The sequence below is a fragment of the Oncorhynchus keta genome, unplaced genomic scaffold (genome assembly GCF_023373465.1).
Source record: "Oncorhynchus keta strain PuntledgeMale-10-30-2019 unplaced genomic scaffold, Oket_V2 Un_contig_14131_pilon_pilon, whole genome shotgun sequence".
In the NCBI taxonomy this organism is placed as follows: domain Eukaryota; kingdom Metazoa; phylum Chordata; class Actinopteri; order Salmoniformes; family Salmonidae; genus Oncorhynchus; species Oncorhynchus keta.
In genome coordinates, this window is record NW_026278563.1 from 69,174 (window position 1) to 80,525 (window position 11,352).

Consider the following 11,352-nt stretch of genomic DNA (forward strand, 5'->3'; position numbering starts at 1 on the left):
AGAGGACGGAGAGGACAGAGAGGACAGAGATGATGGAGAGGACAGAGAGGACAGAGAGGACGGAGAGGACAGAGAGGACAGAGAGGACGGAGAGGACAGAGAGGACGGAGAGGACAGAGAGAGGACGGAGAGGACGGAGAGGACAGAGAGGACAGAGAGGACAGAGAGGACGGAGAGGACGGAGAGGACAGAGAGGACAGAGGACGGAGAGGACAGAGAGGACAGAGAGGACAGAGATGATGGAGAGGACAGAGAGGACGGAGAGGACAGAGAGGACAGAGAGGACAGAGAGGATGGAGAGGACAGAGAGGACAGAGAGGACGGAGAGGAGGGAGAGGACAGAGAGGACAGAGAGGACAGAGAGGACAGAGGTGATGGAGAGGACAGAGAGGACAAATAGGAAAGAGAGGACAGAGAGGACAGAGAGGACAGAGATGATGGAGAGGACAGAGAGGACAGAGAGGATGGAGAGGACAGAGAGGACAAATAGGAAAGAGAGGATGGAGAGAATGAGAGAATGAGAAACAGAAATAGAATGATGGAGAAAATGAGAGAGAGGGGGAGGAGAAAGAAATGTTTGTTCTACAATGAGGCCTCTACACTCTTAGAAACAAATGACTATCTGGTTCCACGTAGAACCCTTTTGTGTTCCACGTAGAACCCTCTGTGGACACACACACACACACACACACACACACACACACACACACACACACACACACACACACACACACACACACACACACACACACACACACACACACACACACACACACACACACACACACACACACACACACACACACACACAAAAAGGGTTGTCCTATGGGGACAGAGTGTACACAGCCTTCACACATCATCAGACACAGAGTGGAGATGGAGGGAACAAGAGAAACACCTCTCTCACCTTGACGTGTTGAGAGCTCTCATTGAGGTTGTCCTCTCTCTTCCTGACCTCCTGCACCAGCTGGGCGTTCTTACTCTTCTCCACCTGCTCCTTATGTTTCAGGTGGGCCACCGTCTTAGTCTGGTCCTTCACCTGTCTGGAGAGATACAGGGGAGAGGACAGTTAGATAACATACAGACTCTACTAGTCCTAACACCTGTCTGGAGAGATACAGGGGAGAGGACAGTTAGATAACATACAGACTACACTAGTCCTAACACCTGTCTGGAGAGATACAGGGGAGAGGACAGTTAGATAACATACAGACTCTACTAGTCCTAACACCTGTCTGGAGAGATACAGGGGAGAGGACAGTTAGATAACATACAGACTACACTAGTCCTAACACCTGTCTGGAGAGATACAGGGGAGAGGACAGTTAGATAACATACAGACTACACTAGTCCTAACACCTGTCTGGAGAGATACAGGGGAGAGGACAGTTAGATAACATACAGACTACACTAGTCCTAACACCTGTCTGGAGAGATACAGGGGGAGAGGACAGTTAGATAACATACAGACTACACTAGTCCTAACACCTGTCTGGAGAGATACAGGGGAGAGGACAGTTAGATAACATACAGACTACACTAGTCCTAACACCTGTCTGGAGAGATACAGGGGGAGAGGACAGTTAGATAACATACAGACTCTACTAGTCCTAACACCTGTCTGGAGAGATACAGGGGAGAGGACAGTTAGATAACAGACTACACTAGTCCTAACACCTGTCTGGAGAGATACAGGGGAGAGGACAGTTAGATAACAGACTACACTAGTCCTAACACCTGTCTGGAGAGATACAGGGGAGAGGACAGTTAGATAACATACAGACTCTACTAGTCCTAACACCTGTCTGGAGAGATACAGGGGAGAGGACAGTTAGATAACATACTACACTAGTCCTAACACCTGTCTGGAGAGATACAGGGGAGAGGACAGTTAGATAACATACAGACTACACTAGTCCTAACACCTGTCTGGAGAGATACAGGGGGAGAGGACAGTTAGATAACATACAGACTCTACTAGTCCTACCACCTGTCTGGAGAGATACAGGGAGAGAGGACAGTTAGATAACATACAGACTACACTAGTCCTAACACCTGTCTGGAGAGATACAGGGGAGAGGACAGTTAGATAACATACTACACTAGTCCTAACACCTGTCTGAGAGATACAGGGGAGAGGACAGTTAGATAACATACAGACTCTACTAGTCCTAACACCTGTCTGGAGAGATACAGGGGGAGAGGACAGTTAGATAACATACAGACTCTACTAGTCCTAACACCTGTCTGGAGAGATACAGGGGAGAGGACAGTTAGATAACATACAGACTACACTAGTCCTAACACCTGTCTGGAGAGATACAGGGGAGAGGACAGTTAGATAACATACAGACTACACTAGTCCTAACACCTGTCTGGAGAGATACAGGGGAGAGGACAGTTAGATAACATACAGACTACACTAGTCCTAACACCTGTCTGGAGAGATACAGGGGGAGAGGACAGTTAGATAACAGACTACACTAGTCCTAACACCTGTCTGGAGAGATACAGGGAGAGAGGATAGTTAGATAACATACAGACTACACTAGTCCTAACACCTGTCTGGAGAGATACAGGGGAGAGGACAGTTAGATAACATACAGACTCTACTAGTCCTAACACCTGTCTGGAGAGATACAGGGAGAGAGGACAGTTAGATAACATACAGACTCTACTAGTCCTAACACCTGTCTGGAGAGATACAGGGGAGAGGACAGTTAGATAACATACAGACTACACTAGTCCTAACACCTGTCTGGAGAGATACAGGGGAGAGGACAGTTAGATAACATACAGACTCTACTAGTCCTAACACCTGTCTGGAGAGATACAGGGGAGAGGACAGTTAGATAACAGACTACACTAGTCCTAACACCTGTCTGGAGAGATACAGGGGGAGAGGACAGTTAGATAACATACAGACTACACTAGTCCTAACACCTGTCTGGAGAGATACAGGGGAGAGGACAGTTAGATAACATACAGACTACACTAGTCCTAACACCTGTCTGGAGAGATACAGGGGAGAGGACAGTTAGATAACATACAGACTACACTAGTCCTAACACCTGTCTGGAGAGATACAGGGGGAGAGGACAGTTAGATAACATACAGACTCTACTAGTCCTAACACCTGTCTGGAGAGATACAGGGGGAGAGGACAGTTAGATAACATACAGACTACACTAGTCCTAACACCTGTCTGGAGAGATACAGGGGGAGAGGACAGTTAGATAACATACAGACTACACTAGTCCTAACACCTGTCTGGAGAGATACAGGGGAGAGGACAGTTAGATAACATACAGACTACACTAGTCCTAACACCTGTCTGGAGAGATACAGGGGAGAGGACAGTTAGATAACATACAGACTCTACTAGTCCTAACACCTGTCTGGAGAGATACAGGGGGAGAGGACAGTTAGATAACATACAGACTCTACTAGTCCTAACACCTGTCTGGAGAGATACAGGGGAGAGGACAGTTAGATAACATACAGACTACACTAGTCCTAACACCTGTCTGGAGAGATACAGGGGAGAGGACAGTTAGATAACATACAGACTCTACTAGTCCTAACACCTGTCTGGAGAGATACAGGGGGAGAGGACAGTTAGATAACATACAGACTCCACTAGTCCTAACACCTGTCTGGAGAGATACAGGGGAGAGGACAGTTAGATAACATACAGACTACACTAGTCCTAACACCTGTCTGGAGAGATACAGGGGAGAGGACAGTTAGATAACATACAGACTACACTAGTCCTAACACCTGTCTGGAGAGATACAGGGGAGAGGACAGTTAGATAACATACAGACTACACTAGTCCTAACACCTGTCTGGAGAGATACAGGGGGAGAGGACAGTTAGATAACATACAGACTACACTAGTCCTAACACCTGTTTGGAGAGATACAGGGGGAGAGGACAGTTAGATAACATACAGACTCTACTAGTCCTAACACCTGTCTGGAGAGATACAGGGGAGAGGACAGTTAGATAACATACAGACTCTACTAGTCCTAACACCTGTCTGGAGAGATACAGGGGAGAGGACAGTTAGATAACATACAGACTACACTAGTCCTAACACCTGTCTGGAGAGATGCAGGGGGAGAGGACAGTTAGATAACATACAGACTCTACTAGTCCTAACACCTGTCTGGAGAGATACAGGGGAGAGGACAGTTAGATAACATACAGACTCTACTAGTCCTAACACCTGTCTGGAGAGATACAGGGGAGAGGACAGTTAGATAACATACAGACTACACTAGTCCTAACACCTGTCTGAGAGATACAGGGGAGAGGACAGTTAGATAACATACAGACTCTACTAGTCCTAACACCTGTCTGGAGAGATACAGGGGAGAGGACAGTTAGATAACATACAGACTCTACTAGTCCTAACACCTGTCTGGAGAGATACAGGGGAGAGGACAGTTAGATAACATACAGACTACACTAGTCCTAACACCTGTCTGGAGAGATACAGGGGAGAGGACAGTTAGATAACATACAGACTCTACTAGTCCTAACACCTGTCTGGAGAGATACAGGGGAGAGGACAGTTAGATAACATACAGACTCTACTAGTCCTAACACCTGTCTGGAGAGATACAGGGGGAGAGGACAGTTAGATAACATACAGACTACACTAGTCCTAACACCTGTCTGGAGAGATACAGGGGAGAGGACAGTTAGATAACATACAGACTACACTAGTCCTAACACCTGTCTGGAGAGATACAGGGGGAGAGGACAGTTAGATAACATACAGACTACACTAGTCCTAACACCTGTCTGGAGAGATACAGGGGAGAGGACAGTTAGATAACATACAGACTCTACTAGTCCTAACACCTGTCTGAGAGATACAGGGGAGAGGACAGTTAGATAACATACAGACTACACTAGTCCTTGTAAGTCGCTCTGGATAAGAGCGTCTGCTAAATGACTTAAATGTAAATGTAAATGAGAGGGGAGTGAGCATAGCCTTGCTATTGAGAAAGGCCGTAGGCAGACCTGGCTCTCAAGAGAAGACAGGCTATGTGCTCACTGCCCACAAAATGAGGTGGAAACTGAGCTGCACTTCCTAACCTCCTGACAAATGTATGACCATATTAGAGACACATATTTCACCCAGATTACACAGACTCACAAAGAATTACAAAACAAACCCAATGTTGATAAACTCCCATATCTACTGGGTGAAATACCACAGTGTGACATCACAGCAGCAAGATCTGTGACCTGTTGCCATGAGAAAAGGGCAACCAGTGAAGAACAAACACCATTGTAAATACAACCCATATTTACGTTGATTTATTTTCCATTTTGTACTTTAACTATTTGCACATTGTTACAACACTGTATATATATAATATGACATTTGAAATTATTTTGCAACTTCTGTGAGTGTAATGTTTCCTGTTAATTTTTATTGTTTATTTCACTTTTGTTTACTTTCTACTTCACTTGCTTTGGTAATGTTAACACATGTTTCCCATGACAATAAAGCCCCGTGAATTGAATGTAATTGAGAGGAGAGGTCTGGTGCTCCTCCAAAGCCCATTACAGAGGACCAAGGTGATATGAAGTAGAACAGTGGAACAGGGCTGAGTGGAACAGGGCTGAGAGGAACTGGGCTGAGTGGAACAGGGCTGAGAGGAACAGGGCTGAGTGGAACAGGGCTGAGAGTAACAGGGCTGAGTGGAACAGGGCTGAGTGGAACTGGGCTGGTGGAACAGGGCTGAAGGAACAGGGCTGAGTGGAACAGGGCTGAGAGGAACAGGGCTGAGTGGAACAGGGCTGAGTGGAACAGTGGAACAGGGCTGAGTGGAACAGGGCTGAGTGGAACAGGGCTGAGTGGAACAGGGCTGAGTGGAACAGGGCTGAGTGGAACAGGGCTGAGTGGAACAGGGCTGGAACAGTGGAACAGGGCTGAGAGGAACAGGGCTGAGTGGAACAGGGCTGGTGGAAACAGTGGAACAGGGCTGAGAGGAATATGACTGAGTGGAACAGGGCTGAGTGGAACAGGGCTGAGTGGAACAGGGCTGAGTGGAACAGTGGAACAGGGCTGAGTGGAACAGGGCTGAGTGGAACAGGGCTGAGTGGAACAGGGCTGAGTGGAACAGGGCTGAGTGGAACAGTGGAACAGGGCTGAGTGGAACAGTGGAACAGGGCTGAGAGGAACAGGGCTGAGTGGAACAGGGCTGAGTGGAACAGGGTTGAGTGGAACAGGGCTGAGTGGAACAGGGCTGAGTGGAACAGGGCTGAGTGGAACAGGGCTGAGTGGAACAGGGCTGAGTGGAACAGTGGAACAGGGCAAGGAGGGGAACAGGGCTGAGTGGAACAGGGCTGAGTGGAACAGGGCTGAGTGGAACAGGGCTGAGTGGAACAGGGCTGAGAGGAACAGGGCTGAGTGGAACAGGGCTGAGTGGAACAGGGCTGAGTGGAACAGTGGAACAGGGCTGAGAGGAACAGGGCTGAGTGGAACAGGGCTGAGTGGTGGAACAGGGCTGAGTGGAACAGTGGAACAGGGCTGAGAGGAACAGGGCTAAGTGGAACAGGGCTGAGTGGAACAGGGCTGAGTGGAACAGGGCTGAGAGGAACAGGGCTGAGTGGAACAGGGCTGAGGGTGGAACAGGGCTGAGTGGAACAGGGCTGAGTGGAACAGGAACAGGGCTGAGTGGAACAGGGCAGTGGAACAGGGCTGAGTGGAACAGGGCTGGAGTGGAACAGGGCTGAGTGGAACAGGGCTGAGAGGAACAGGGCTGAGTGGAACAGGGCTGAGTGGAACAGGGCTGAGTGGAACAGTGGAACAGGGCTGAGTGGAACAGGGCTGAGTGGAACAGGGCTGAGTGGAACAGGGCTGAGTGGGCAGTGGAACAGGGCTGAGTGGAACAGTGGAACAGGGCTGAACAGTGGAACAGTGGAACAGGGCTGAGTGGAACAGGGCTGAGTGGAACAGTGGAACTGGGCTGAGTGGGGCAGTGGAACAGGGCTGAGTGGAACAGGGCTGAGTGGAACAGGGCTGAGTGGAACAGGGCTGAGTGGAACAGGGCTGAGAGGAACAGTGGAACAGGGCTGAGAGGAACAGGGCTGAGTGGAACAGGGCTGAGTGGAACAGTGGAACAGGGCTGAGTAGAACAGGGCTGAGTGGAACAGGGCTGAGTGGAACAGTGGAACAGGGCTGAGAGAACAGGGCTGAGTGGAACAGGGCTGAGTGGAACAGGGCTGAGTGGAACAGGGCTGAGTGGAACAGGGCTGAGTGGAACAGGGCTGAGTGGAACAGGGCTGAGTGGAACAGGGCTGAGAGTAACAGGGCTGAGTGGAACAGGGCTGAGTGGAACAGGGCTGAGTGGGGCCAACACATACCTGTTATAGCACCTGATCACTCAAGACTACAGGAGGGTGTGTGCTTAGGACAAGTACACACACACACACACACACACACACACACACACACACACACACACACACACACACACACACACACACACACACACACACACACACACACACACACACACACACACACACACACACAGGCCCAGCAGGCAAAATGTCCAGATACAGACAAAACCCACAGTATCAGCTCTAACTGGGGACATAGAATATGCTGCAGTGTAGAGAGAAGAGCCCAGTCTAGTCCAGTCTAGTCTAGTCTAGTCTAGTCTAATCCAGTCCAGTCTAGTCCAGTCCAGTCCAGTCTTGTCCAGTCCCAGCCCAGCCCAGTCCAGTCTAGTCCAGTCTAGTTCAGTCCAGACATCCCCCCAGTCCAGCTCAGTCCAGTCCAGTCTAGTCTAGTCCAGTCCAGACATTCCCCCAGTCCAGCTCAGACAAAGTCCAGTCTAATCCAGTCCAGTCCAGACATTCCCCCAGTCCAGTCCAGTCCAGACATTCCCCCAGTCCAGTCCAGACATATCCCCAGTCCAGTGTAGTCCAGTCCAGTCCAGACATTTCCCCAGTCCAGTGTAGTCCAGTCCAGACATTTCCCCAGTCCAGTGTAGTCCAGTCCAGACATTCCCCCAGTCCAGCTCAGACAAAGTCCAGTCTAATCCAGTCCAGTCCAGACATTCCCCCAGTCCAGTCCAGTCCAGACATTCCCCCAGTCCAGTCCAGACATATCCCCAGTCCAGTGTAGTCCAGTCCAGTCCAGACATTTCCCCAGTCCAGTGTAGTCCAGTCCAGACATTCCCCAGTCCAGCTCAGTCCAGTCCAGTCCAGTCCAGACAGACCCAGTCCAGTCTAAGTCCAGTCCAGTCCAGACATTTCCCCAGTCCAGTGTAGTCCAGTCCAGACATTTCCCCAGTCCAGTGTAGTCCAGTCCAGACATTCCCCAGTCCAGCTCAGACAAAGTCCAGTCCAGTCCAGACATTTCCCCAGTCCAGTGTCCAGTCCAGTCCAGACATTTCCCAAGTCCAGTGTAGTCCAGTCCAGACATTCCCCAGTCCAGTCCAGACATTTCCCCAGTCCAGTCCAGTCCAGACATTTCCCAGTCCAGTCCAGTCCAGTCCAGACATTTCCCCAGTCCAGTCTAGTCCAGTCCAGTCCAGACATTTCCCCAGTCCAGTCTAGTCCAGTCCAGACATTTCCCCAGTCCAGTGTAGTCCAGTCCAGACATTCCCCAGTCCAGTGTGTCCAGTCCAGACATTTCCCCAGTCCAGTGTTGTCCAGTCCAGACATTTCCCCAGTCCAGTGTGTCCAGTCCAGACATTTCCCCAGTCCAGTGTGTCCAGTCCAGACATTTCCCCAGTCCAGGGAACACAGAGACTAGTCCAATGTAGATCCAGGGCAGAGATGATCCAATGCTGTCCAGTCCTGACATCTCACAGGGAGAACAGAGACTGGGTCCAGGGAGAACAGAACTTTCTCACAGGGTCCAGAACAGAACTCCAGGGAGCTCACAGGGAGAACAGAACTGGGTCTCACTGGTGTACCTGCATGCAGAACAGAACTGGGTCTCACAGGGAGAATAGAACTGGGTCTCACAGGGAGAACAGAACTGGGTCTCACAGGGAGAACAGAACTGGGTCTCACAGGGAGAACAGAACTGGGTCTCACAGGGAGAACTGGGTCTCACAGGGAGAACAGAACTGGGTCTCACAGGGAGAACAGAACTGGGTCTCACAGGAGAACAGAACTGGGTCTCACAGGGAGAACAGAACTGGGTCTCACAGGGAGAACAGAACTGGGTCTCACAGGGAGAACAGAACTGGGTCTCACAGGGAGAACAGAACTGGGTCTCACAGGAGAACAGAACTGGGTCTCACAGGGAGAACAGAACTGGGTCTCACAGGGAAAACAGAACTGGGTCACACAGGGAGAACAGAACTGGGTCTCACAGGGAGAACAGAACTGGGTCTCACAGGGAGAACAGAACTGGGTCTCACAGGGAGAACAGAACTGGGTCTCACAGGGAGAACAGAACTGGGTCACACAGGGAGAACAGAACTGGGTCTCACAGGGAGAACAGAACTGGGTCACACAGGGAGAACAGAACTGGGTCACACAGGGAGAACAGAACTGGGTCACAGGGAGAACAGAACTGGGTCTCACATGGAGAACAGAACTGGGTCTCACAGGGAGAACAGAACTGGGTCTCACAGGGAGAACAGAACTGGGTCTCACAGGGAGAACAGAACTGGGTCTCACAGGGAGAACAGAACTGGGTCACACAGGGAGAACAGAACTGGGTCTCACAGGGAGAACAGAACTGGGTCTCACAGGGAGAACAGAACTGGGTCACACAGGGAGAACAGAACTGGGTCTCACAGGGAGAACAGAACTGGGTCACACAGGGAGAACAGAACTGGGTCTCACAGGGAGAACAGAACTGTCTGTTTAATGATGCAGTCATTTGAATGATGTAAAGCATATATTTCTCTAAGTGGACGATCAATAACTTACAGTAGAGTTGGAATGGCAAACACATTGCATGTCTGTGTGTTCATGAGTGTGTGTGTGTGTGTGTGTGTGTGTGTGTGTGTGTGTGTGTGTGTGTGTGTGTGTGTGTGTGTGTGTGTGTGTGTGTGTGTGTGTGTGTGTGTGTGTGTGTGTGTGTATATAACAGGTCATAAATATCCAGGAATGTTTAAACTTGGTGTTTCCAACCCGGTCAGCCATCTGCTTGGCTACAGAGCAGTTTCCCCATGAACAACTGGCCCCCTTATTCTCTACAGACAGTCTCCTGGACTGAGTCCCTAATGACACCCTGTCCTCTATATAGTGCACTAGTCATGACCAGAACCCTATGGTATGAAGGGAGTAGAGTGAACAGAACCCTATGGTATGAAGGGTGAACAGAACCCTATGGTATGAAGGGAGTAGAGTGAACAGAACCCTATGGTATGAAGGGAGTAGAGTGAACAGAACCCTATGGTATGAAGGGAGTAGAGTGAACAGAACCCTATGGTATGAAGGGAGTAGAGTGAACAGAACCCTATGGTATGAAGGGAGTAGAGTGAACAGAACCCTATGGTATGAAGGGAGTAGAGTGAACAGAACCCTATGGTATGAAGGGAGTAGAGTGAATAGAACCCTATGGTATGAAGGGAGTAGAGTGAATAGAACCCTATGGTATGAAGGGAGTAGAGTGAACAGAACCCTATGGTATGAAGGAGTAGAGTGAACAGAACCCTATGGTATGAAGGGAGTAGAGTGAACAGAACCCTATGGTATGAAGGGAGTAGAGTGAACAGAACCCTATGGTATGAAGGGAGTAGAGTGAACAGAACCCTATGGTATGAAGGAGTAGAGTGAACAGAACCCTATGGTATGAAGGGAGTAGAGTGAACAGAACCCTATGGTATGAAGGGAGTAGAGTGAACAGAACCCTATGGTATGAAGGGAGTAGAGTGAACAGAACCCTATGGTATGAAGGGAGTAGAGTGAATAGAACCCTATGGTATGAAGGGAGTAGAGTAGAACCCTATGGTATGAACAGAACCCTATGGTATGAAGGGAGTAGAGTGAACAGAACCCTATGGTATGAAGGGAGTAGAGTGAACAGAACCCTATGGTATGAAAATGGTATGAAGGAGTGAACAGAACCCTATGGTATGAAGGGAGTAGAGTGAACAGAACCCTATGGTATGAAGGGAGTAGAGTGAACAGAACCCTATGGTATGAAGGGAGTAGAGTGAACAGAACCCTATGGTATGAAGGGAGTAGAGTGAACAGAACCCTATGGTATGAAGGGAGTAGAGTGAACAGAACCCTATGGTATGAAGGAGTAGAGTGAACAGAACCCTATGGTATGAAGGGAGTAGAGTGAACAGAACCCTATGGTATGAAGGGAGTAGAGTGAACAGAACCCTATGGTATGAAGGGAGTAGA

At 49.4% G+C, this 11,352-nt stretch overlaps 1 long non-coding RNA gene across 2 annotated transcripts; it reads right to left on the reverse strand.

Moving 5' to 3' along the window:
• Nucleotides 1-1,494: 1,494 nt before the first annotated feature.
• On the reverse strand, nt 1,495-3,635 carry LOC127918414 (uncharacterized). Of its 2 annotated transcripts, none has more exons than XR_008099931.1 (3): nt 3,524-3,635; nt 2,879-3,201; nt 1,495-1,617 (listed from the first exon to the last, which is right to left on the reverse strand). It is a non-coding gene; the product is annotated as an uncharacterized LOC127918414 (long non-coding RNA). The 2 variants fall into 2 exon arrangements; XR_008099930.1 differs by having other exon boundaries at nt 3,331-3,618.
• Between the last annotated feature and the right edge of the window lie 7,717 nt (nt 3,636-11,352).